Source organism: Rhinoderma darwinii, chromosome 5 (assembly GCF_050947455.1).
Source record: "Rhinoderma darwinii isolate aRhiDar2 chromosome 5, aRhiDar2.hap1, whole genome shotgun sequence".
In the NCBI taxonomy this organism is placed as follows: Eukaryota; Metazoa; Chordata; class Amphibia; order Anura; family Rhinodermatidae; genus Rhinoderma; species Rhinoderma darwinii.
Genome location: NC_134691.1, coordinates 233,828,805 through 233,856,132, shown reverse-complemented (window position 1 = coordinate 233,856,132; position 27,328 = coordinate 233,828,805). Strand labels below are relative to the sequence as shown.

The window sequence follows — 27,328 nt, the reverse complement described above, 5'->3', positions numbered from 1 at the left end:
GATCTCCTGACATCTGTAGAAACCCAACAGGTATGGAAAAATCTGTCTATGGATGGTATGACTAACAAACAAACACAGGTAATGTGGCTCAGTATGAAAGGGGCCCTACCAGTCAGGGCAGTACAGAAAGAGAGAGATTTAGTAAGAACGGACATGTGCCCAAGACAGGCATGTGGGAGTAGGGAAAGCATTAAGCCCCTCTTCTGGAACTGCGATTTTGCGCAACGGGTTTTAGACCAATTAAAAAACATAGTCAAAGAACTGACAGGGATTCAATATCTCACATTTGCCTATGTCCTTTTTGGAATAGGTTTGACGGACAAAAACAAGAGCCGAGTGTTATGGTTGCTCATGTTATGTGTTAAAGAAGTCTTATGGGACGCCAGAAACATTTATGTATATAAACGTAAAGTGTGAGAGGACTCTGATTGTGTCAAATTCATATTAAGCCGACTGTACTTATGCTACCTTTGGGATAAACAAAAAGGAGACAAGTACGACGCTGAAGGTATTTGGAAGTTTAAAAAATGGAAAAACCTAGTTTTAAAATAAAAACATACACTTGTAATTGTACTTATCCTGTTAACTTTTACTTGCACACTTTTTGTAAAAAAAAGAAATAAATAAATGAATAAGAACCACATGATGACCTGGTTATGGCTTGTAATCCTGATGAGTTTGTTTTTGTCATGATATTCAGGCCTTTACCACCAAACCTGATGGTTTTAAAAAATCAAAAAAAAATCTGTTCTTATCAGTTTAATATCTGATACGTCCCCTATCTGGGGACCATATATTAAATGGATTTTTAGAACAGGGAGATGGAAATAGAGCTTGCTCTGTCCACTCCACGCATTGACCTGGTATTGCAGTATCTCCAGGACCGGTGCACCCCTTCCTTATGCAGTGACTAAAATCAGATGTGAAAAATGCTTTTTGCTTTTGCCATTGTTTGTTTCTTGCACATTAGATCTCTCCATTATTCCCATTATTTGAACGCCTGTTGGACAATGCCTTTATACAATGCAGGTTGTGTAATGTGTGATAATGACCTTATTATTAAATGACTTGATGAATAGATTGCCACCATTTCAATTTGGAACAGCTCATTCACCTTCCTTTTCCTCTCTCCCTCCTCGTAGGTAAGTGAAAGAGGGAGGGAGAAGGGGTGGCTGTGGGCATGCACTTGTTGCTGCTAGCGTTTGTCTGCATGGCAGGAGGGCATTTAGGAGTTGCCAGGAAGGCGTTTTTATGTAGATTCCTCCGCTTTCTGCACAGAATTGTGGTGCAAGCAAAATAAGCAAATCCTGTCTAGCTTCCTCTCCGGCCTTTTTTCACCTCCCGCCTGGCTGCTTGTATGTGTGAGTGAGCCGGCTGGGCCCCCATGGAGGTGCCTATGAGTAGGCTGAATCGCTGAAAGGGGTGAACAGCAGTATTGGCCAGGCTCTGCCAACGCGTGCCACTTTCAGGTTATTGCTTCTCGACCTTTTGGCTAATCTCAAGGGGTTGGTCAGAAGGTCCGTCTGAGTGATCGCCCTTGGCCTTGTGGCATCGCTGGTTCACCAGCATAAGCCACCTGCTGCTTTAGGGGGTGAGCCAGGAGACAAGGAAAGCGAACAACCTTGCCCGGTGAGGTTATGGCGAATACGACAACCATGGCGGCTTCGGTGCGCTTCGCAGGCCCAGCTGATCTGAGGATAAAGAATACCTTCAAGTTCGAGTTTGGAGAGCAGGAGAAGGAGAAATTTTCATTGAGGTTCTTCGTGAGGACAGTCCTTATTGACGTTTTGAAGGTGAAGAGGGAGAATATTCTTGCGCTTCAGGATGCCCCTTGACGCTAGACCCTTACCTTGGAGAGTGAGCAAGCCTGCCAAGAGCTATAAAGAAGCATCCGGAAGAACTTGAGTCACGAAGATCTTAACCCCTTAAGGACGCAGCTTAGTTTTGGCCTTAAAGGACCAGTGTCACAAAAAAAAATTTGATTTTAGTGTTTTATTAAAAACTTTTATATTTATTTGTGTGTTTGTGTTTTCCTTTTTTTTATTTTTGAACTTTTTCTTCCCTATGGGGGCTGCCATTTTTTTTTCCATTTCTGTATGTGTCGATTAACGACACATACAGACATGGAATACGGCACATACAGTCCCATAGTGAATGCGAACGGGGCCCGTTCCATCCACTATGGTGTACGCCGTCTGTGTGGGAACGGCGCATGCGCCGCTCCCACACAGTCCAAGTTGAACTGTGCGACGTCCGGCGCCATTTTCCTGTGGACCGGAAGTCGCAGCCGGAGAGTAAGTTTACTACTTCCGGTCGCGGCTTCCGGACTTGTGCACTTGGAGCGGCGGCAGCAGACTGAGCGGACGGACCGGAGGGAGCGGCGGCGGCTGGAGCAGGTAAGTTATTTCTGTGTATGTAAGTGTTTTACTGTGTGTTTACTAGTGTATGTTAACCTACTACACTGTGTGTTAGCTCAAAAAATGGCGACACACAGTGTAGGAGGTTTGACCGTTCAATCCCCTCCTTTCTCCCGGCACTAGGCAGGATAAAGGAGGGGGGTATTCTGAGAGCTCACTAGAGCGAGTGAGTTTTCTCAAATTTTGCAGCATAAAGCAATGTGGTTGCTTTACTACATGCAATGCTGCAATTTTGGGAATTGCTCCATCTAGTGACCAGCACTGGGAAATATTATAAATTAGAATCTAATTTATAATATTTCCTGACTCGTGAAAAAAATAAAAAAAATTAGAACAATGTTTAATCACCTACACGCCAATTGTTTAACTAAAAAAAACAAAACATTTTTTTCTAGCGTCACATTCCCTTTAAGGCTCAGAGCCCATTTTTCAAATCGGACATATTTCACTTTATGTGGTAATAACGTCAGAATGCTTAAACCTATCCAAGCGATTCTGAGATTTTCTTCTTGTGACACATTGGGCTTCATGTTCGTGGTAAAATTTGGTCGATATATTCAGTGTTTATTGGTGAAAAATGGCAAAATTTAGAGAAAATTTATAATAAACAGCATTTTTCAGAATTTAAATGCATCTGCTTGTAAAACAGACGGTTATACCACCCAAAATAGTTACTAGTTCACATTTCCCATATGTCTAATTTAGATTGGCATCGTTTTTTGAACATTCTTTTATTTTTCTTGGATGTTACAAGGCTTAGATCATAAACAGCATATTTTTAAGAAAATTTCAAAAGCCTTTTTTTTAAGGTACCTGTTCAGTTCTGAAGTGGCTTTGAGGGGCCTATGTATTAGAAACCCCGATAAAACACCCCACTTTAAAAACGAGACCCCCTCAAAGTATTCAAAACAGCATTTAGAAAGTTTTTTAACCCTTCAGGCATTTCACAGGAATTAAAGCAAAGTTGAGGTGAAATTTGCAAATTTCATTTTTCTTGCTGAATTTCAATTTTATGATTTTTTTTTTCTGTAACACAGAAGGTTTTACCCGAGAAATACTACTAAATATGTATTGTCCAGATTCTGCAGTTTTTAGAAATGTCCGACATGTGGCTCTCGTGCGCTCGTGGACTAAAACACAAGCCCTAAAAGCAAAGAAGCACCTAGTGCATTTTGAGGCCTCTTTTTTTATTATGATATATTTTAGGCAGCATGCCAGGCTTGAAAAGGTGTTGAGGTGCCAAAACAGTAGGAATCCCCCAATAGTGACCCCATTTTGGAAACTACACCCCTCAAGAAATTCATTTATGGTTGTTGTTATCATTTTGACTGCACAGTTTTGTCACAGCATCTATTTGAATTGGGCTGTGAAATAAAAAAATTAAAATTTTTCCAATAAGATGCAATATGTGATCGAAATGTCTTCTTTTCACAGGGAACAAAATAGCCAGTTTTGTTGCCCAATTTGTCCTTAGTGCGGCAATACCCTATTTGTGGGGATAAACTGCCGTTTGGGCCCATGGGAGGGCTCAGAAGGAAAGGAGCGCTATGTGTTTGTTGGAGTCTAGATTTTGCTGGATTGGTTTTCGGGTGCCATGGCGCATTTGCAGAGCCAAAGAGGTATCAAAGCAATGGAAACCCATGAGAAGTGACCCCACTTTGGAAACTACACCCCTCAAGGAATTCATTTATGGTTGTTGTTATAATTTTTACAGCACAGTTTTTTCACAGTACCTATTTGAATTGGGCCGTGAAATTAAAAAAAATTATTTTTTTCCAATAAGATGTCATTTTTGATCAAAGTTTCTTATTTTCACAGGGAACAAAATACCCCATTTTGTTGCCCAGTTTGTCCTTAGTGCGGCAATACCCCATTTGTGGTGATAAACTCCCGTTTGGGCCCATGGCAGGGCTTAGAAGAAAAGGACCACCATTTGGCCTACTGAAGCTTTTCTGGTGCTAAGTCATGTATGCAGAAGCCCCTGAGGTACCAGTACAGTTGAAACCCCCAAGAAGTGACCCCATTTTAAAAACTACACCCCTTAAGACTTAAGACATTCATCCAGAGGCGTAGTGAGCATTTTGACCCCACAGGTACTGTGTAAAAGATAATGCGCAGCAGACGGTACAGAGTGAGATTTGCAATTTTATATATATATATATATATATATATATGCCATGCCAGTGTCCGATATAGCGTGCCCAGCATGTGCCACCGGAGATATACACCCCATAAGCTGTAATGTGGGTTCTCCCGGGTACGGCAATACCCTACATGTGGCTGTTATTTGCTGCCTGGGCACACGGCAGGGCTCAGAAGGAAAGGACCACCATTTGGCCTACTGGAGCTTTTCTGGTGCTAAGTCATGTATGCAGAAGCCCCTGAGGTACCAGTACAATTGAAACCCCGGAGAAGTTTCCCCATTTTAAAAACTACACCCCTTAAGACATTCATCTAGAGGTGTAGTGACCATTTTGACCCCACAGGTACTGTGTAAAAGATAATGCGCAGCAGATTGTGCAGAGTGAGATTTGCAATTTTCTACATATACATGCTATGTCAGTGTCCGATATAGTGTGCCCAGCATGTGCCACCGGAGATATACACCCCATAAGCTGTAATTTGGGTTCTCCCGGGTACGGCAATACCCTACATGTGGCTGTTATCAGCTGCCTGGGCACACGGCAGGGCTCAGAAGGGAAAGATGAGGGGGATAAGCTGTGCGGAGTGCATCAGGGTAAATTAAAAATTAAGGGATGTATGATAAATTCGAAAACAATCTTTCATACAGAGGCCTGGTTTTTCGGGACACGTGTCACATTGATATGTTGTGTCCTTCCTTATCCCCCTCTTTGAGCAGACTCTGCACCTCTTTTGACTTTTTCCCTTCTTGCCAGTTTGGGGAACTTCTCCTGGAAAGTGTTGCCCTGGTACGATGCGTGTGGCCTTGCTTCCAGAAGTACTGGGTGCCCCCCCCTTCTTGGTCCCTAAAGATTAGGTTCTTGATAACCACCTCTTGATATTCCAGGAAAGTTCCCCTCTGGCCTGCACATCGACGTAGCACGTACGCATTGTACAATGCCATCTGTATGATGTGCACAGCCAGCTTCTTATACCACACCCTCGTTTTCCAAATGGCGCTGGTGGGTTTCAGGACTTGATCTGAAAAGTCCACCCCTCCCATGTACCTATTGTAGTCCAGGATGCAGTCTGGTTTGGGGGTCTCTGTACTGGTACCTCGTACAGGTACATGGGTACTGGTGTGGCCATGTATTGTTGTCAATACAAGGACATCTCTCTTGTCATTGTACTTGACACACAATATGTTGCTGCTAGAATGTGCCCTGCGCTCACCCCTTCCGAGTGTTTGCCCAAGCAGAGTCTTAGGGAGGCCTCTCAGATTTTTTCTAGCAGTGACGCATGCCACAGTACTTCTGGAAGCGAGGCACTTGAAGAGTGGGACGCTGGTATAAAAATTATCCAGGTAGAGGTGGTAACCCTGGTCCAGCAGTGGGTGCACCAAATCCCACACCATTTTTGCATTAATTCCCAGTAAGGAGAGGCATTCTTGGGGCTGAATACTGCTGTCCTTCCATTCATATATCCTAAATTTGTAGGTATACCCTGATGCACTCTCGCACAGCTTATATATCTTCATGCCATACCTTGCCCTCTTACTCGGCAGGTACTGGCGGAATTGAAGCCTCCCTTTAAAATGTACCAGGGACTCACCAACAGAAATACACTTCTCGGGGGTGTATGCTTGGGCAAACCGTTCACTGAAATGGTCTAATAGGGGTCTAAGTTTGTACAAACGGTCAAAACTGGGGTCATCTCGGGGTGGGCACTGCTCATTATCCGTATAATGTAAGAAGCGAAGTATTGCCTCATAACGCATCCTGGACATGGCCATACGGTACATCGGGGTGTGATATAAGATGTCCGTGCTCCAGTAGGTCCTAATGGATGGCTTTTTCAGAAGCCCCATGTTCAAGTGAAGACCCCAGAACTTGCCCAACTCTGCTGCATCTACCACCTGTGGGATTGGGCATAAAATGATGTGGGGTTCTTAGTAATATACTGTTGGGCATATAAATTTGTCTGGGAGACCATAAGATCTATAAAGTCATCAGTGAAGAAGAACTTGAAAAAGTCCATTTCACTGAGCCCTGCCGTAATAAAATTTATCCCTGAGCTGCCCGTGTACTCTGGGATTTGGGGCTCATATATGTCTGGTGTGGGGGTTCAAATGGGGTCACTTAGCTCGGGGGGCTTGAACTGCGACGGGGTCAACTCGATCGGGGGCTTCAACTATGGTGGCGGTCCTGGGGCGTCTCCTAGGGGGTTCCTCTTCTTCATCACTGGATGAGGAGGTGGATAAATAAAACAGAGTCTCAACATCCGACGACTCTGTGTCGGATGTAAGAAATGAATATGCCTTTTCGGCACTAAATGTCCGTTGGAACATGTTTTATTGCTTCCCTAACTAGGAACAATAGGCTGCTCCCTAAACCAGCCCAAAAAATTGGTGTTTTTATTGAACGAGTGGGCTTCCCTGAGACTAAACCTAACTAGGGCGAGGGTTCCTAACACTAAACCTAACTAGATTTTATTTGAACTTCCCTGAGACTAAATCTAACTATGGCGACTATTCCCTGACACTAAACCTAACTAGATTATTCCGAGCTTCCCTAACACTAAACCTAACTACGGTGACGGGTGCCTGACTCTAAACCTTTCTAGATTATTCCGAGTTTCCCTGGTGCTAAACCTAACTACCCTTTTTCACGGTTCCCTGACACTAACTAACCCTGACGCTAAATTCCCTGACGCTATACCTAACTACTCTTTTTGACGGTTCCCTGACACTAACTAACCCTAATACTAAACTAACCAGCTAAATTGTCTAAATTAACTCTTTTGTTTGTTTTTTTAACTTTTATATATTTTTTTGTTTTATATGTTTTTTTATAAAGAAAAAAAAGAATCCCCAGGGACCAAGAAATTAGTCCTGAAGACTAAGAAGTGGTCAGTGATCGGTGACCAAAAACGTGGTGGGAACACAAGGAGGAAGGGTACAGGAATGGGTAGTGGATGGGAGAGGTGGGATTCCGAAAAAGTTGTTTTTTTAGACTTAATTTTTACTTTTCTTTGACTTTCTCTTCTCTATTTCTCACAACCGCTCTGAACGCCTCGCTATCGCCAACAGAGGCGTTCAGGGCGGGAGCGGCAGGATGCTATGTCAGAGAGAGGAAGAGAAGAGACCAATCACCACTATTGGACAGTTACTCACTAGCGATCGTGGAGGCGGGAACATCGCGAGATGCATTTTCCCTGCGACGTACTATTCCGTCGCTGAGCGCGAACGTATTAGTTAGCGCGACGGAATAGTACGTCGCTGAGCGCGAAGGTGTTAAAGGACTCCTCATTGTGGCCTTGTATTCAGAAGGTGAAATTTCTCTTGTTGTTCACATGAGCAATCCACATGTACCCCTGGAGCACATAGTCCAATTCCTGCAGAGACATTTTGCTTCTGTTCGAGATCCTCGTATAATCCCTAACGAAGAATAGCTGTGGACAGGAAAGTACAGAATTTCCATCAAATTTAAAGAGGATAGTTCTGAACATGGCATTGAGGGATTCCACCATCCTCCCTCAACATTCAACATAGGCAACAACAGAGGTAGTTTGTTCTACCGGAATATGCCAAGGTAATATCGTAAATGCATGGGGTTCGGACATGTCGCAGACATGTGCCCTGAAGAAATAGCGACCTGCAGAAAGTGCTTCCAAAAAGGGCATGCTACTGCCAGCTGCTCTTATCAGGTCATATGCAACATCTGCCTGGTGCCGGGGCACACCTTCGGAGACTGTCCTTTGAAAAAGATCAGTTCGTATGCTGAAGTAGTGAGGAGGCAGCCGGCTTCTGACAAACCTTCCTCAACAGCTGATCCTCCGTCAGAGGAAAAATTGCCTGTTGCTGGTGTTTCAACTGACTGGTCAGAGTGTCCTTTTGGTCCGGATGAAGCTGAGTCCATGGAAACTGCTGGATCTGTGGTGAAAGCGGGGAAAAAAATCTTCCGCAGCGGCCCATGGTCCAAACTTGGATGAAGAAGTTATGAATCTGGAAGTACAGAGGAAAAGAAAACCAGTTGATGATGACCCAGGCGTTTGTGTCAAAAGATCAGATTTCCCTCGTTACAGGCATAAACCGGTGGAGCCGAATGCTGAACCACCTCCGGCGAAACCGCCGCCTTTTGATTCTAACCCAGCTAACATCGAGTTCTCGGATTCATAAGTAGCCACAATTTCCAGCCCACTAGTGGGATTTATGTCGGATTTTGAGAGTAGTTCGGCCTAAAAAAGTCCAAGGTTGATGGCAAACACCATCCAAATCTCTTCACTGAACACGAGGAGCCTGAAGGGTCCATCCAGAAGGGCTGCTTTGTTTTCATACCTGTCTACAGTAAATTCTGACATTTTTTTTCTGCAGGAATGTGGTATAGATCATGACCCGAACTATTCTGTCCTAAGACAAGATTGGTCTCTGGGCAGCTCCATCTGGTCTGGAGAAAATGAGGTAAGATCTACAGGAGTAGGGATTTTGTTCAACTCTATGGACTTTAAAATCACTTAGTTCAGAGAAGTCATACCGGGAAGAGCTTTATTTGCCAACGTAAGCTATCATGGTGTAGACTTAAGACTTTTGAACATATATGCCTCGCCCATCAAAGAGGAAAGATCACAGTTATTAGAGACCATAAACTATTACTTACCTGGTTCTTCTCCGCTGATAGTAAGTGGAGACTTCAATTGCATCATATCTGGAGAGAGTAGAGAGGGGAGCTCTGGAGAACCTAGAAGGGATAAGACAGAGAAACACTTAAAAGATCTGATGACAGACTTTAGGTTAAAAGATGTTTGGAGAGACATACATAGAGATGACCCTGGATACTCCTGGGAAAATGCTAACATCAAATCCAGAATTGACTTTCTTTTCATTTCAGGTCAAATTGCACCGCAGTCTGTATAAACTAAATGCAAATATTTTTTCAGACCATAAAATGATCCAAGCACAGTTGCAGGTATCCAGACTTGTCAAAGCTAGAGGAGTTTGGAGACTCAATGTCACATTGTTACAAAACCCTGAAATAAGAGCAGATTTAAAAATTATTTTCAACCAACTCAAAAACTTACAGAAAGATTTTTCTTCCATGTTAGAATGGTGGGAGCAAAGCCAAGATCAAAGAGTTTTTCATCCAAAAAAGCATCATCAGAGCCAGGGAAAAAAATAAATGGTTCAAAATGCTTAACACCAAGTTGCAGACATAGTATAAACTTAGGAGTGCTGGAGTTGATATGGAAGATTTAACCACCAACCTTAAGGAAGAAATTGCAAAAGAAATCGAGAGTAAAGGTAAAGAAATAATATTCAACTAAAAAATTGAGATACTAGAGAAAAATGAAAAATGTTCTAGATTCTTCTTTTAAAAAAACGTCGACGCTAAAGAAATGATCATAGAATTAGATGTCGAAACTTTATCTGATGGTATGCTAGCCAAAGCTCAGACATTTTATCAAGATCTGTTTAATGAAAAGCCTATTGATGCTTCTTTTACTGAAGATGTTTTAAATTCACTTGACTGCACTTTATCAAAAACTGACCAAATGCTGCTATGTAGGGAAACTACTGTTGATGAACTTAACGCTGCTGTTAAAAGTTTTCTGTATGGGAAAACCCCAGGAACCGATGGTTTACCGATTGAATTTTATATGGAATTTTGGGAGAGAAAGAGCAAAAACCACAGCGCCACATAGTGCAGATCAGTAAGGTAGGCTGATGAAGGAATAAGAAAACCATGCTCACCATATAGCCATAGGTAATACGCAAAATAAATCCACGAGTGCTGCTGCCAGATCCGGGCCGGTTTCCAATGGTAACCGCTTGGTGTATGATAGGTGGATGTAGAAAAAAAGGATCTATAACGGCGCTGCTGCGTGGTACAGGTCGGTGGAGAAACGAGGAGTCTCTTCTATATTACAGGAATATTTATTGTAGTAGGTAGCAACGCGTTTCGACGCCGAACTGGCATCTTCATCAGGCATAAAATGTATTAAAACAGGCTTGTATATATACACAACACTGCGTAGTGATTGGCCCAGTTCAGATGGAGCAGAAGTGGCAAAAAAACCGCCAAAACCTGACGGGTCAAAGTTCATGATAAAACCAATGTAAAATAACAGCATTATAAAATTTGTAGTGCACTTGGACACTAAAAAGAGAGGCATATGGTCGGGTGCCATATTGAAATTCAGAACAGAGGATGTTAAAAAATGATACGTGTCAGGTACGGGGTTGTAACAGGTACGAGTGCACAAATGTTTAATACATAGAAAGATATACTAGCAGTGGGGGCGACAAGGGTTTATTCCCCCGTCTGTTAATGGTGACATTATCATAACAGTGTTTTGTGTATTCATTGTGTCGATTGACACAGTGGGTACGGCTCTATTGGTAAACACGGGGCGTATCTCCTTGTCAGGTTTTGGCGTTTTTTTTCCCACTTCTGCTCCATCTGAACTGGGCCAATCACTACCCAGTGTTGTGTATATATACAAGCCTGTTTTAATACATTTTATGCCTGATGAAGACGCCAGTTCGGCGTTGAAACCCGTTGCTACCTACTACAATAAATATTCCTGTAATATAGAAGAGACTCCTCGTTTCTCCACCGACCTGTACCACGCAGCAGCGCCGTTATAGATCCTTTTTTTCTACATCCACCTATCATATGGAATTTTGGGACATTTTAAGTGCTGATTTTTATTGTGTCGTCAAAGAAGCCTTTAAGTGTAGTCAGCTACCTGTATCTTGGAGAAGTAGCCTGGTGTCTTTATTATACAAAAAAGGAGAAAGATCCAAGTTAGAGGACTGGAGACCGATCATGCTTCTTAATACAGACTATAAAATAACGTCCAAAATTTTAGTAAATAGTTTTAAAGGGGTTTTAAGTCAAGTCATACAGCCGGAACAAGTATGTGCAGTTCCTGGAAGAAGCATCTCAGAGTTCCTTAATAGCATGAGAGATGCAATATGGTATCAGAAGGAAAGCAAACAAAACTTAGCCATACTTTCACTAGACTTTCAAAAGGCATTCGACAGAGTGTCGCATAAGTTCTTATGGTCAGTTTTAAAGAAGATGTGTTTTCCTGACGTTTTTATTCAACAAATTGCACTTTTATACAGAAATGCTTTCAGTAAAATTTTGGTTAATGGCTCTCTAACAAAAGAAGTCTATTTACACTCTGGAGTCAAGCAAGGGTGCCCCTTGTCACCAATTTTATTTATTTGCTCAATTGAACCTCTTTTATCCATGAAGAGAAAGGAGAAAATAGTTAGAGGCGTTCCTATACCTGGCGGCCGAGGATATAAGTCAAAATCATGGGTTATATGGACGATATCTCCATTCTCTGCACGTCTCAGGTGGCTCTTCAGAGAGCAATTAGGACTACTGAATTCTTCTGCCATGCATCCGCATTTAAACTCAATCTAGACAAGTGCAGTTGCTTTACTATCGGAAAATGGCCTGGCCTCTCTGTATCAGACCTTAGAACTCAGTATGACAAAATCAAGATATTGGGAGTGATTTCTGATGAGCAAAATAATGGTGCGCAAAGCTGGGAAATAGTAAAAGAAAAATTACAAAAGAAAATTGACTTCTGGAAACTTAGACAACTTACCTTGAGCGGAAAAGTTCTTATTATTAAAGCGTTGTTACTCCCCGTTAAGATACAGTGAAGGAAATAAGTATTTGATCCCTTGCTGATTTTGTAAGTTTGCCCACTGTCAAAGACATGAACAGTCTAGAATTTTTAGGCTAGGTTAATTTTAACAGTGAGAGATAGATTATATAAAAAATAAAATAAAAAATCACATTGTCAAATTTATATATATTTATTTGCATTGTGCACAGAGAAATAAGTATTTGATCCCTTTGCCAAACAAGACTTAATACTTGGTGGCAAAACCCTTGTTGGCAAGCACAGCAGTCAGACATTATTAGTAGTTGATGATGAGGTTTGCACACATGTTAGATGGAATTTTGGCCCACTCCTCTTTGCAGATCATCTGTAAATCTTTAAGATTTCGAGGCTGTCGCTTGGCAACTCGGATCTTCAGCTCCCTCCATAAGTTTTCGATGGGATTAAGGTCTGGAGACTGGCTAGGCCACTCCATGACCTTAATGTGCTTCTTTTTGAGCCACTCCTTTGTTGCCTTGGCTGTATGTTTCGGGTAATTGTCGTGCTGGAAGACCCAGCCACGAGCCATTTTTAATGTCCTGGTTGAGGGAAGAAGGTTGTCACTCAGGATTTGACGGTACATGGCTCCATCCATTCTCCCATTGATGCGGTAAAGTAGTCCTGTGCCCTTAGCAGAGAAACACCCCCAAAACATAATGTTTCCACCTCCATGCTTAACAGTGGGGACGGTGTTCTTTGGGTCATAGGCAGCATTTCTCTTCCTCCAAAAACGGCGAGTTGAGTTAATGCCAAAGAGCTCAATTTTAGTCTCATCTGACCACAGCACCTTCTCCCAATCACTCTCAGAATCCTCCAGATGTTCATTTGCAAACTTCAGACGGGCCTGTACATGTGCCTTCTTGAGCAGGGGGACCTTGCGGGCACTGCAGGATTTTAATCCATTACGGCGTAATGTGTTACCAATGGGTTTCTTGGTGACTGTGGTCCCAGCTGCCTTGAGATCATTAACAACTTCCCCCCGTGTAGTTTTAGGCTGAGCTCTCACCTTCCTCAGGATCAAGGATAACCCACGAGGTGAGATTTTGCATGGAGTCCCAGATCAATGTCTATTGACAGTCATTTTGTATGTCTTCCATTTTCTTACTATTGCACCAACAGTTGTCTCCTTCTCACCCAGCGTCTTACTTATGGTTTTGTAGCCCATTCCAGCCTTGTGCAGGTCTATGATCTTGTCCCTGATATCCTCAGAAAGCTCTTTGGTCTTGCCCATGTTGTAGAGGTTAGAGTCAGACTGATTAATTGAGTCTGGGGACAGGAGTCTTTTATACAGGTGACCATGTAAGACAGCTGTCTTTAATGCAGGCACCAAGTTGATTTGGAGCATGTAACTGGTCTGGAGGAGGCTGAACTCTTAATGGTTGGTAGGGGATCAAATACTTATTTCTCTGTGCACAATGCAAAAAAAAATATATAATATTGACAATGTGATTTTCTTTTTTTTTTTTTTATAATCTATCTCTCACTGGTAAAATTAACCTAGCCTAAAAATTCTAGACTGTTCATGACTTTGACAGTGGGCAAACTTACAAAATCAGCAAGGGATCAAATACTTATTTCCTCCACTGTATACCTAAATTGTGTTTTCCCTCCAAGTGATCTCACTGCAAGAAGAATACAAAAGACTGTTATTTGAGTTTGTGTGGAGTTCCAAATTTGAGAAGCTTAGCAGACAAATTATGCACAAGACACTTAATGTAGGCGGTAAGGATGTGCCAAACATCAAATTGTTTCTATACTCTGCATTTTTTAGCCTCTGTTTTAAGAATGTGTCACTGTCAAATAATTGGTCCTACTTTTTAAGATACGATGCTGGGCATATTTTTAGAAGGCGAAAATGGATAACAACATCACTTACCAGTCCAGTGTTAATTGTCCCACCAAAACAATATGTGATTGCAGAAAAAACAATAAGAATGTACCAATTAGAGTCTTATGGGGTGGAGACTTTGAAGAACTCTAGAAAGCTGAGGTTCGAAATAAAAAAGAAGGACACTATGACACAAATTTCGAACTATACCTTTGACAGATGTGCTATGATATGGGAAAAAGTGAATGCACCTTATCTTACCAATCAGCATAAAGATATCGCCTGTATGATAGTCCATATTGTGTTCCATCTATGAGCTTCCAGTATAGAAGGGGCTTGTGCAATACACAGACTTGCCCTAGGAGACAATGCTGCTATGATGTGTCCACTTTACATATATTTTGGAACTGCCAATTTTCACAAACCGTATGAAAAGAATGCGGTGAGAGTTTACAATTTTTTACTAGTCTCAACCATTTGAATCATGAAGTTGTCTTGTATGGAATCAATCGAACCCTGCCAAAAGAAAAAAGAGAAAGTATTATGGTGTACTATGAACTGTATTAAAAATGCACTGTGGAAGACGAGGAATATTCTACTTTTCAAAAAAGACTTTATTAGTGAACGAGAATGTATCAAACTGGCAATAAGTGAACTTTATTTGTACTATCTGTTAGACAAAAAGCATCTTGGAAAGAAAAAAGCACTGAGCATGTGGCACTTTAAAATGTGGAAGATGTTATTCTAGACTTTATCCTTGAAATATTAGTTTTGACTGAATCATTTTAATTTAAACGTAAAATCTGTTTTTATCAGTTAAATATCTGATACGTCCCCTATCTGGGGACCATATATTACATGGATTTTTAGAACAGGGAGAGGGAAATAGAGCTTGCTCTGTCCACTCCACGCATTGACCTGGTATTGCAGTATCTCCAGGACCGGTGCACCCCTTCCTTATGCAGTGACTAAAATCAGATGTGAAAAGTGCTTTTTGCTTTTGCCATTGTTTGTTTCTTGCACATTGGATCTCTCCTTTAATCCCATTATTTGAACGCCTGTTGGACAATGCCATTTATACAATGCAGGTTGTGTAATGTGTGATAATGACCCTATTATTAAATAACTTGATGAATAGATTGCCACCTCTTGTGTTGGCTGTGTTGTGTCTGTGTTTCTGTGTTTCCAGCATTTCAATTTGGAACAGCTCATTCACCTTCCTTTTCCTCTTTCCCTCCTCGTAGGTAAGTGAAAGAGCTGCACCTGAGCCAGTCTGTCAGCCAGCCCACAGCCACTGATTGATGCAGCCAGCACCTCAGTCAAATAGTGGAATAGTGGAGTGGAGTAGGGTAACAGCAAGCAAGCAGCCATTGCAGCCGCCACAATGGACCTGTGTGCACTAGATGGATATGATGGAATGAGCTCTCCTCCCTACATTTGAAAGAAGTAAGATTTGAAGTTGCAACAAACCCTCCCTCGCCTACAAAGACACCACCAATTTGGATTTGTTACTATGTTACCTGGAAGGAAGACTAACAAACTGTGCAAGGATGGAGGTTGTAGGAGGAGGAGGAGGAAGGACAAGAAGGTGTCAGTAAAGTTTGAGGAGGATGCCTATTTGCCATTTAGCAGTCCCATGTCTCACTCTTGTGGCCTCCTGGAGGCAGCTAGCTGTGCAGGCAACACGGGCACATGTTGCTGTGTTGCCCTCCAAGGTATAATATAAGTTTTTGACGGAAATTTGCGCGTGTCATAGTGTTAGCCCTAAGTATTGAGAGTAAGCTTTATGACATCATAATGGGATCTCAGACAGACAAGCCTCGGCCCAGGCAGTGTTGGTCAGCAGCAAGCAGCCACTGTATTGCAGGTGATCAAAGGCGTGAAGAGAGAAGGGGTGGCTGTGGGCATGCACTTGCTGCTGCTAACATTTGTCTGCACGGCAGGAGGGCATTTGGGCATTGGCAGGAGGGCATTTGGGCATTGCCAGGAAGGCATTTTATGTAGATTCCTTCGCTTTTTGCACAGCATTGTGGTGCAAGCAAAAGAAGCAAAGCATGTCTAGCTTCCTCTCCGGCCTATTTTCACCTACCGCCTGGCTGCTTGCATGTGTGAGTGTGTAAGCCGGCAAGGCCCCCATGGAGGTGCCTAGGAGTGGGCTGAATCACTGCAAGGGGTGAACAGCAGTATTGGCCAGGCTCTACCACTGTGCGCCACTTTCGAGTTATCGCTTCTCGGCCTTCTGGCTGCGATCAAGTGTAGTGCTGTTTACTTGTAGTCAGTACTGCCTTGGTCTTGGTTGGGAGGTACTCTGGTACCCTCTCTCTCTCGGCCTCGGGGGATTGTCCAGGTTCGCCTGGACTTCACCCCGTGCTGCTATTTGGGAGAAAGGCTTAGTCCGGAGCAACGGGTAGCGATCCATATACCCCCGTGTAGGTTTCGACCGAAAAGGGGAGTTGTGTTAGACGTTACGTCACCAACGAGTGGCGTAACTTTCCAAAAGATTCACAATGGATGGAAAGCCAGGTGACATACCGGCGTATGCCCGGATAAAGAAAATGGTACGAGTTATTCTTCCGGAGGAGAAGGCGACGACTTGCGGCTTGAAGTTGGTGGTGGAGACCGTGCTTGCTGGCATTTTCAATGTCCAAAAGAGGGAGATTTTGGCAGTGCAGGACTACCCAAGAAGAAAAACCTGTGACATCACATTTATACAGAACAGAGTATTCCAAGATCTGCTGGCGGCATATGCAGTAAAAAATGACCCGAGACTGGACGGAGTGGATTTTTACGCACATGTTTTGGACATCACAAAAATGATTGTTATTAAAATGTACTGCCCATTTGCTGACATAAAAGATGTGATGTCCTTTTTATCCCCCTTTTTTAAAACAGTTAAGTGTATTGGCAAAGTGATGAATGAGGTTGGGGCCTGGACCTCTAAATGGAGATTTCTAGTGACATGCTACACAGATGCCAATTTTACAGGAGGGATAATGCTGCCACCAGCACGTTTTAAATTAGGAGATATGGCAGGAGATTTTTATTTTTCAGGGATGCCTCCATTCCGTAGGAAATGCCAAAAGTACGGTCACACCAATGTGTCCTGCGAGAGCACCTGTAGGAACTGTGGCAGCTCTGAGTATGAGGCCTAAACTTGCCCTCTGGGGAAAAGGTGTCGATTTTGCAGCCGAGTTGGTCACCTTTTTGCATTTTGTCCCCACAGATCGGAACAACCCGAGGTCCGGCTGAGGCGCCCCGAGCAGCCAGCAGGCAGACCGTACCCCCAGAAGGTGAAGAACACCAAGGAGAAGGCCAAGATGAGATGGATACCTCCAGTAGACCCCCCCAAACAGGTGACCCAAAAGAGCAGAGACGGAACAAGCAACGGTCCAGTGATCAGCGGACGAAAAAGCCCCCCCCCAGGAAACTGGGGAGATGGGTAGTTCGGATGAAGCTGATCCTACTGGTCCGCAAGAGGTACTGGGTCAGCCTGTACCTGAGGCAGAGGACCCGGGCAGAGCAGCAGCGAAACACAAACGACATAGGGCGTACTCGGAGGTGGCAGCGGGAGTGCCCGTAGGAGTACCTGCATTGGCGAAGGCAGGGAAACCAGTGGACGTGCCCCCGAAAGTGACAACTAAAGGTCCACCCCCTTCTAGCCAGTTGGGGGATACAGGGACAGCTGCCTCCGAGGTGACAGAGGTCCCAGAGACGTCAGGGAGCGCAAATCCTGCCCCTATAGAAGGGGTGGTTGCTGCCAAAAATGCTCCAGAAGATGAAATGTTGCCCGTGGAGTCCATATGGGATCCATTTATGATTAGTGCCTCAGGTATGGTGGGGGGGGGGGTCAGCTAAGTGATGGGAGTTCCTCTCCTACCTTCTCCATATTTTCGGTGGACTCCGAAATTAAAGGATATGAGAGTCCCAGTGGGGCCCCTGGCGAAGCTGAGGACTGCTGAGGCCACCTCGGGTAAGATTATAAAGACTGTCTCTCTCCCTTTTCCTCATGGCTGAGTTATGTGGTCTTTCCTTAAATGTAAGAAGCGTGCATTCTAAGACAAGAAGAGCTGCCCTGTTTGATTACCTCTCTATTCTTAACGTGTCAGTTTTTTTCCTACAGGAATGCTGCATCCCACATTGCATGGACTATAAAAAATATGAAGGAAATTGGAGGCTCGGACCTTCGGTGTGGTCCGGGTCTAACGAATCTAAAGCCGCAAGTGTCGCCATTTTATTTAAAGGGAACGTTTTAATTGACAGTTTTTACAAAATTTTACCAGGCAGAATTTTAATGGTCAAAGCTTTTATAGACAGTATTAAATGGCAGTTTTTAAACTTTTATGGTTCTCCTGAGAAAAATGGAAGAGCTGGAATGCTAGAGATTTTACACCTTTTTATTAATGATTCAGAACCACTTGTTTTAGCGGGTGATTTTAATTGTATTTTAAAGGGGAACACCGGTTCTCTAATTCAGTAAGCAGGAACTACGACAAGACCTCGTCAATTTTAAAAGATATTGTTACTGATTTTAAACTCACCGATGTTTTTAAAAAAAATTAACAGGGATTTATCTGAAGAGGCCGGCGTTACCTGCAGCTCCAGGATTGATTTTATCTTCTTCTCTTACCAAATACTGCCTTTTAAATGTGATCTTAACCCAAACGTCTTTTCTGACCATAAGTTACTGTATATTAAAGTTAAATGTGATAACCAAAGAAGAACTCTGAAAAAAAGCCTGGAAATTAAACGTATCCCTTTTAGAAGATCCGCAAATTTTAACTGATTTTATTATCTTTTACAAAGGCTGCAGACGGGTAAGACATCCCAATATGCCCATCATCACCTGGTGGGAAAAAATGAAAGTTAAAATAAGAGATTTTTTTATTAAGATTGGGATGGGAAAAGCAAAAGAGAAATGCAAATTTAAATACCCGTCTGCAGACCCAATATAAATTCAGAGAACACGGTATGCTGGTGAACAAGGAGATCATTGAGATTAAAAAAGCGATCTCCCAGTGCCTGGAGAAGAGGGGAAAGGAAATAATCTTTCGTTGTAAGGTAAAACTTCTTGAGGAGAACGAGACCTGCTCCAGGTATTTTTTTAAGAAAATCAATGATAAGCATACCCTGTTGGATAATATTGAAGGTGAAACGAATACACAAAATATTTTAAAAAAGGTACATGGTTTTTATGCGGATCTTTTTAATATTAAAAACATTGACAATGGTTTTATGAATGACTCATTGAAGGAGGTTGATGCTGTTTTAGATCCTGTCTCCCAAAAATTTTTATTACAGGAGATTTCAGAACAAGAAATTTTAGAAACTACCAAGAGTTTTAAAACAGGTAAAGTCCCTGGTCCTGATGTATACCCATAGAGTTTTATGTTCTATTTTACGGTGTTTTAAAGGAGGATCTCCACTCTCTTTTTACACAAGTTTTTAGCACAAAAGCCCTCCCGGGGTCCTGGAAGAAAGGTGAGGTGTCCAGGCTGTACAAAAAGGGGGACAAAACCGATATTAAAAACTGGAGACCAATTACACTGCTAAATTGTGACTATAAGATAATGGCTAAAATATGTACAAACAGATTAAAAGCAGTCGTAAACAAAATAATTCACTCCAACCAGGTCTGTGGGATACCCGGGAGGAGCATATGGGACAACTTAAACATTTTAAAAGACGTTATTAATGACACAAAGGATAGGAAAGGCAAAATGGCAGTTTTATCAATCGATTTCGAGAAAGCATTTGACAGAGTGTCACACTTTTATCTTTTTAAAGTTTTAGAGAAAATGGGTATACCGGAAGGTTTTATACAGTCTCTGAAGACCTTTTATGACGACTGAACAAGCAAGATTTTAGTCAAAGGTTCTAAAACACAGGATGTCCTTTTAAATTCCGGAGTGAAGAAGGGGTGTCCCTTGTCCCCACTACTTTTTATTTGTGCAATTGAGCCTCCACTGTGCACTTTGAGGAAAAACAAACTGATATGTGGAGTCCCCCTGCCGGGCGGGGGGGGGGGAGGTACTAGAGACAGAGGTAGTGGAGTACATGGATGATGTTGCGGTACTGTATAGGGACACCCTATCACTGCAAACAACTTTAAGACAGATCGATAAGTTTTGTTGCTCCTCCGGTTTTAAAGTCAATTTTAATAAAAGCAACATTTTAAGCATTGGCAATATGATTTTACAGGACATTCCAGTCCCTGTGTCAGAGACTGTGAAGATTTTAGGGGTCTCCTTCAATGAGTTAAACAATGGTTTTAACAGTTGGGAATTGGTGGCACAAAAAGTTAATAAAAAGATTTGTATGTGGAATTTGAGAAAGCTGACTATGGAGGGAAAAGTTTTAATTACGAAAATGGTGATTTTACCGATTTTATTATATTTGAGTATGGTTTTCCCTCCCCCTGATATTTTATTAAAAAAAAAAAATAAAGCTTGTTTTACTTTTTTATGGAACTCCAAAATGGAAAAACTCAGGAGAGAGAAGGTGATGATGCCAAAACTAATGGGTGGTAAGGATTTCCCTGACATAAAGACATTTCTATTAATCAAATTTTTTACTGCATGTCTTAACGCTGTTTTTAAGGATCACTACTGGTCATATTTTATCCGTTTTAACACTGGTTATTGTAGCGCCCATGGCCGCGGGCCGTCGGGTTCACTCACCTCCCGACGCCCGCAGCCATGGATCTGTGAGCGCTGGCCTCCGTCTCCCTCCTAGGAGATGCCAGCGCTCACTTCCGCTCCGTCCGGCCGGGTCCCGTAGGGTGCGCGCGCACGCTCGCGCCCGCTCTTGAAGGGCCAGCGCGCGCACATGAAAACAATGTTCATTAACCCACATGATTTCTTGCCCTATAAGAATGCCCCAGCCCTTCTGATCCTTGCCTGAGCGTTGTTAGTCTTTCCCTGTCTGTCTCACAAATGGTCCCTTAGTGTCTCCCGTTCCAGCTGTTAACCGTGCCCTGTTACCGTTCCTGTATTCCGCATTGTTCCTGTGCCTACCCGTGTTCAAGTGTCATCTGCCACGTCAAGTGTCATCTGCCACGTCAAGTGCCATCTGCCACGTCAAGTGTCATCTGCCACGTCAAGTGTCATCTGCCACGTCAAGTGCCATCTGCCACGTCAAGTGCCATCTGCTCATCGGATACTGCCCGCCACATCTGGCGCCACTTTCCGCACCTGCCTCCATCCGTGCTGAAGCCACAGTCACCGTCCGGACTATTTCAGGTACCTAAGCATTACTGTCTGCTATCTTACTTTCACATAGACTGTGACCTGGTCAGCTGCCTCCCCGCTACGGCAGAGCGGCCTAGTGGGTCCACAAACCCAGTGTCCGTGACAGTTATTTTATGAGGAGGAACGGATGGTTCTCCATGGTTTTAAGCTCCCCGTATGCTTTTAACCCCCCTGACCAGTACAAGATTTTAGAGAAAATTGTGAACCTTTTCAACTTGAAAGGCAAGAGAATTGAAGACGTGCAAAATAGTAAAAGTGTTTTAGTTGCCCCCATTAGTAATTTTAGTGAACAAAATTGTAAACAAATATGGAGAATGGTAAATATTAATTATATTTAATCCTTTAAAGATCTGGCCTGGAGTTGTGCCCACGAGTGTCTTCCATGCCGGGCATTCCAGCATCGAAGGGGACTGACCAACTCGGCTGCGTGTCCAAGGGGAGGATGCAGAGATGATGAGACAGTCTACCACCTTTTCTGGCAGTGCTACTGTGCACAATTGGTGTGGTCAAGAATCCTCCCCTTGGTACAGAAGATTACAGGACTACGGAGATATACAAGCGATGGCGTTTTTTATGGATGTCTGGAATGCCCAAAAATGATGGCATGGAAGATCACTAACTGCATCAAAGCAGCTCTGTGGGCGGCTAGAAAAATTCTATTGTTTAAGCATGAAGTTTTAACTGTGGATGATGTTTTAGCCATTTGTTTAAGCGAGATGCAGAAGTATTTTCTTTTAGATAAAAAACTCTCTCCTGTTTTATGTAGAAAATGTTTTTTTAGTGAATGGAGTTCCATAATTTGATGCCACCAAGTGCCCTTTTATAAGTTATGTGATTTTATTTGATAACTTGTATTTATTATTGTCATACCATTGTTGTAAACCCTGTGTATTTATTGATTTTATTGTAAAAATGAAAAACTTGTAAATCTTCTTTTGTCAAAAATTTTAAATGAACAACCTCCTTTGTTGGGGTAGTCAACTCAAAAATCTGTTCTTATCAGTTTAATATCTGATACGTCCCCTATCTGAAATCGATTTTTAGAACAGGGAGATGGAAATAGAGCTTGCTCTGTCCACTCCACGCATTGACCTGGTATTGCAGTATCTCCAGGACCGGTGCACCCCTTCTTATGCAGTGACTAAAATCAGATGTGAAAAGTGCTTTTTGCTTTTGCCATTGTTTGTTTCTTGCACGTTGGATCTGTCCTTTAACCCCTTCCCGACATCCGCCGTATATATACGGCGTTGCCGGGTAGGTGTTCCCGTAAAGCGCAGTACAGCTACGTCGCAGTGATGGTGCGGGCTCAGAAGCAGAGCCGGCACCATCACTGCGGGGTGACAGCTGTATTATACAGCTGGCACCCTCCTGTAACTGCCAGGACCGGAGCTATTCTCCGATCCGGCTGATTAACCCCTCAGATGCTGCGCCTGGTTTTCAGGCGCGTCCTCATAGGCTTACTGTCAGTGATTAACTGACAGCGCTAATACACTGCACTACGTAAGTAGTGCAGTGTATTAGAGTAGCGATCGGGGCATCAGGCCCTCATGTCCCCTAGTGGGACAAGTAAAAAAAGTAAAAAAAAGTTTATAAAAATGTGGTAAAACTATAAAAACACACACTTTTCAAGTAAAAATAAAGCTAAACTGACTTTTTTCCCCTAGTAAGTCTTTTATTATGGAAAAAACCGCAAAAATTAAAAAAACTATACATAATTGGTATCGCCGCGTCTGTAACGACCCAAACTACAAAACTATTATGTAATTTATCCCGCACGGTGAACGCCGTAAAAAACAACCATGAAAAACAACGCCAGAATCTTTGTTTTTAGGTCACATCTCCTTCCAAAAAATGCTATAAAAAGTGATCAAAAAGTCACATTTACTCCAAAATAGTACTAATAAAAACGGCAATCCATGCCGCAAAAAATAATCCCGACACCGCTTTGTGCACGCAAAAATAAAAAAGTTATGGGTCTTATAATATGGCGACACAGAAAACAAATGATTTTATAAAAAAAGTGATTTATTGTGCAAAAGCTGCAATACATAAAAAAAAAACAATATAAATTTGGTATCGCCGTAATCGTATCGACCCGCAGAATAAAGCTAGCATGTAATTTAGGGCGCACTGTGGATGCCGAAAAAAAAAACCGATAATAAACTATTCCAGAATTGCTTGTTTTTGGTCATTTCCTTTATCAAAAAATGAAATAAAAAGTGATCAAAAAGTCGTATGTGTTCTAAAATGGTACCAATAAAATCTACAGCCCGTCTCACAAAAAACAAGCCCGCACACCGCTCAATCAACTGAAAAATAAAAAAGTTATGGCACTAGTAATGCGGTGATGAAAAACATCTCAATGCGCAGGCCGGAGGGGAACATTCCTTCCGTTTCAGGGCCCTAGTATTTAGGAATTAGAAAAGGGAAGGGACAAAGCACATCTGCTGGAAGCGAGGGCACTCGTATTATACCAGCGCAAAACTTTCCCAGCAAAATTTCCCAAACTACGAAGGAGAAAAAGTCCCCAAAAGGTGCAGAGCGTTACAAAAGGGGGATAAGAAAGAAAACCGTTTATCAGTGTGACACCGGCCTGCGCATAACGGATTGCTTCACAGCGTAACACACATCTATGGAGAATTGTATTATTTACCCCATTATTATACCCCCTTATTATGCCCTGATGTACTCCGCACAGATTTCATATACCCCCACATTATAAACTGAAATACCAGCAAAACTCAAACAAAACTACCAAGCAAAATTCATGCTCAAAATGGCGGTCTTTCCCTTCTTAGCCCTACAGTGTGCCCAAACAGCAATTTATGTCCACAAGTAAGGCATTGCCATACCCGGGAGAACCCGCTTAACAATTTATGGGGTAAGATTCTCTAGGGGCACAACATATTGTGCAGTGAATGGGCAGATCAGTGGAAAAATTGCAATTTTCACTTTGCCCCATCCACTGCATATTCATTTCTGAAAAACACCTGTGGAGTCTAAATTCTCACTACAAAAAAAAGCAAAGGAGAGACCCCCAAGTGGCTGGCAGGGATGAATAAACAATGAAGAGAAATGTGCCGAGGCACAGAAGTCCCAATTTCCCAGCCACCAGTCGATTAGTGTCAGTGAAGGCAGTTAAAATATAACTTTTATTAATGTATCAAACAGACAGACAACAATGAAGAGTTAAAATTGTATCAAGAGACGGCCAGTATGTATCACAGGAGTCAATGTGCATGCACCCAGCACATCGCTGGACGCAGTGAAAGAGACTGATTCGGTAGCTGCAGACTGCCGTGCATAGGAACAGTCCCACACGAGTAGAGGCAATGACTGGGCCGTCAGTGATTTATTAAAATGGCGATAGCCCCCCCGACATGTTTCGCTGCAGAGGCAGCGTCCTCAGGGGATAACACGGGGCTAATGAGCGCGCATGTGAATTCCTGCTCCCTATATAGACTCGTGTGCCTGACGTATGCATGACGTGTGGCGGCATCAATTCTCCTAACTGCCAATCAGGCAGTCATAAATGACAAGCCCCCACGCCGAAAAGAGTGGCGTGGCAGGGAGCCAATGGGACGCCGTGATCAGGTGACCAATCATAACGGGGGCCGTGAGCATGCGCACAACAGTCAAAACGAGTGACTGTTATCCAGAGAGCTCTGTATGCGGCGAGATTGACAGCGGGGGCAGCCAATAAAGAGTGCTGAAAGGTGCCCGATTGAAATACAATAATCCAAACAAGTGGATAACGCCGAAAACCTAAACAAGTGGTGACAGTAACTGCCACAGAGGAATAGCGCATGAAATATGTATTCATTACAGTATAAGCGTCATAATAACCGCAGAGAGAGCACAGATGCAATTACACAGCGTCACATATAGAGTCAATGTACATAAGTGCACAATAAGATATGTCCATACACGAGTCTAATGAGCAAAACTAAATAGTAGGAGAGAGCAGGGATCAAATCATGTTGTCTGTTGTATCGATGACAACATTCAATGGTAATATACATGCTTACCAAGCATCAATATAGTATAACTAGATATGCATCAAGACTATATATGTAGTGGTCAGTGTATCTCATAACTGTCAAGCCGACAGAGGTATCACAAGGAAAAAGTATGTTCAGCAAAAAAAGGTACATTCAGCAAAAAAGGTTTATTTCAACAGAAGAAGAGGGTCTGATGCTTCCTACAGGAAAGCCATAAAGGTGAACCCCTCATTTAGGCCATTGGGACTCAGAGAGCTGAGCCTATGTATCCATCGGGCCTCCTCCTGCAGTAGCCTCCTATCTAGGTTGCCAGCCCTAGGACCCAGTTTTAGTTGCGTGATGCCCCAGAATTGAAGGACCTTGGAGTCGCTCTCATGAAAAGATCTCACATGTCTGGAAATGGAAGTATCCTCTTTCATATTAATACTACTGACATGTCTGGAGATCCTTCTCCTGAGTTGCTGGGTGGTCTTGCCAACATACAGTTTGGGGCAAGGGCATCTGGCGACATATACAACGCCAGTGGTTTGACAATTAATAAAATGTCTGATGGTAAATTGACACCCATTTAGGGGGTTGGTAAAGCACTTGGTCTTGGGCATGTATGTACAGAAGGAGCACCTACCACCATGTGTCACGAGGGATAAGTGGTCAGGCACACGAGTCTATATAGGGAGCAGGAATTCACACGCGCGCTCATTAGCCCCGTGTTATCCCCTGAGGACGCTGCTTCTGCAGCGAAACATGTCGGGGGGGCTATCGCCATTTTAATAAATCACTGACGGCCCAGTCATTGCCTCTACTCGTGTGGGACTGTTCCTATGCACGGCAGTCTGCAGCTGCCGAATCAGTCTCTTTCACTGCGTCCAGCGATGTGCTGGGTGCATGCACATTGACTCCTGTGATACATACTGGCCGTCTCTTGATACAATTTTAACTCTTCATTGTTGTCTGTCTGTTTGATACATTAATAAAAGTTATATTTTAACTGCCTTCACTGACACTAATCGACTGGTGGCTGGGAAATTGGGACTTCTGTGCCTCGGCACATTTCTCTTCATTGTAAATTCTCACTACACACCTTGATAAATGCCTTTAGGGGTGTCATTTCTAAAACGGGGTCACTTTTGTTTGGTACATTAGTGGTTTTGCAAATGCAACATGGCGTCCGCAACCCATTACAGTAAAATCTACGCTCCAAAAGATAAATACCGCTCCTTTTCTTCTGAATGTTCCCACATATGTAAACAGCCGATTATAACCACATATGGGGTGTTACCGTACTCGGGAGAAATTTCTTTACAAATGTTGGGGTGATTTTTCTTCTCTATTCCTTGTAAAAATGAAAAATGTTGATCTAAAACTACATCTTATTGGAAAAAAAAAATATTTTTCATTTTCATGGCTTAATTCAAATTAATTCAGCAAAAAACCTTTGGGATCAAAATTTTAATTATACCCCTAGATGATTCCTCAGGGGGTGCAGTTTCCCAATTGGAGTCACTTTTGGGGTGTTTGCACTGTACTAGTACTACAGGGGCTCAGCAAATGTGACATGGCGCCCAAAAACCATTCCAAAATCCAAATGGTGCTCCTTCCATTCTGAGCCATACTGTGTGTCCAAACAGATGTTTATGGCCACATGTGGGGTATTGTTTTACTCGGGAGAAATTGCTTTACAAATGTTGTGAAGCTTTTTCTCCTTCAGTCCTTGTGGAAATGAAAAAAAAATACCTAAACCTACATTTTCTTGGAAAAAATGAAGATTTTCATTTTTACGGCCTAATTCCAATAAGTTCTGTAAAACACCTGTGGGGTCAAACTGCTCACTGTACCCCTAGATAATTTTCAAATGGGGTGTAGTTTCCAAAATGGGGTCACTTGTTGGGGGTTTCCACTGTTTTGTCCCCTCAAGGGCTTTGCAAATGAGACATGGCCACCGCAAACCATTCCTGCTAAATTTGAGTTCCAAAAGCCAAATGGCGCTCTTTCCTTTCTCAGCCTCGCCGTGTGTCCAAACAGCCGTTTATTACC

At 42.8% G+C, this 27,328-nt stretch overlaps 3 pseudogenes; all 3 read left to right on the top strand.

Moving 5' to 3' along the window:
* The first annotated feature begins 719 nt into the window (after positions 1–719).
* Positions 720–897, top strand: LOC142653794 (U2 spliceosomal RNA; annotated as a pseudogene).
* A 13,928-nt stretch (positions 898–14,825) lies between these two features.
* LOC142653986 (U2 spliceosomal RNA) lies at positions 14,826–15,001 on the top strand (annotated as a pseudogene).
* Positions 15,002–22,248: 7,247 nt separating this feature from the next.
* LOC142654430 (U2 spliceosomal RNA) lies at positions 22,249–22,422 on the top strand (annotated as a pseudogene).
* The last annotated feature ends 4,906 nt before the right edge of the window (positions 22,423–27,328 follow it).